The sequence below is a fragment of the Nematolebias whitei genome, chromosome 1 (assembly GCF_014905685.2).
Source record: "Nematolebias whitei isolate Nwh7 chromosome 1, NemWhi1, whole genome shotgun sequence".
Taxonomy (NCBI): domain Eukaryota; kingdom Metazoa; phylum Chordata; class Actinopteri; order Cyprinodontiformes; family Rivulidae; genus Nematolebias; species Nematolebias whitei.
The window spans coordinates 90,839,660-90,840,473 of record NC_056498.1 but is presented as its reverse complement, the minus strand read 5'-3'; positions in this window follow the sequence as shown (position 1 = coordinate 90,840,473).

The window sequence follows — 814 nt, the reverse complement described above, 5'->3', positions numbered from 1 at the left end:
GAGAAAAACAAAACACGAGGAGCCAGAGAAAAACAAAACACGAGGAGAGAACGAGGAGCCAAAGAGAACGAGGAGAAAAAGGACACGAGGGATTTGGACGATCAAGGGATCGTCCCTAAGAGTCACTATTCTGGCGGGCGGCCGGGAGGCTGTCCATCAGACCGGGCCAGGTCAGGGGGGCGGCCGGGAGGCCGTCCAAAACACAGAACCAGAGGAAACACTGATTGCAATGAGGAGACCTGGGGAGCTGCAGAGGGCGGCGTGGAAGCCTGGAGAGCTGCAGCAGACGGCGTGGGAGCCTGGAGGGCTGCAGCAGACGACGTGGGAACCTGGAGGGCTGCAGCAGACGGCGTGGGAGCCTGGAGGGCTGCAGCAGACGGCGTGGAAGCCTGGAGGGCTACAGGAGACAGCATGGGAGCCTGGGAGACTGCAGGAGACGGCATGGGAGCCTGGGAGACTGCAGCAGACGGCATGGGAGCCTGGGAGGCTGCAGCAGGAGACGAGGGAACCTGGGAGACTGCAGCAGGAGACAAGGGAACCTGGGAGACTGCAGCAGGAGACGAGGGAACCTGAGAGACTGCAGGAGGAGACAAGGGAACCTGGGAGACTGCAGCAGGAGACGAGGGAACCTGGGATACTGCAGCAGGAGACGAGGGAACCTGGGAGACTGCAGCAGGAGACGAGGGAACCTGGGGAGAAGCTGCTGCTGTCGGAGAGGCCTGGGGAGATGCTGCTGCTGTCGGAGAGGCCTGGGGAGATGCTGCTGATGGAGGAGAGACCAGGGGAGTTGCTGCTGCTGGAGGAGAGACCAGGG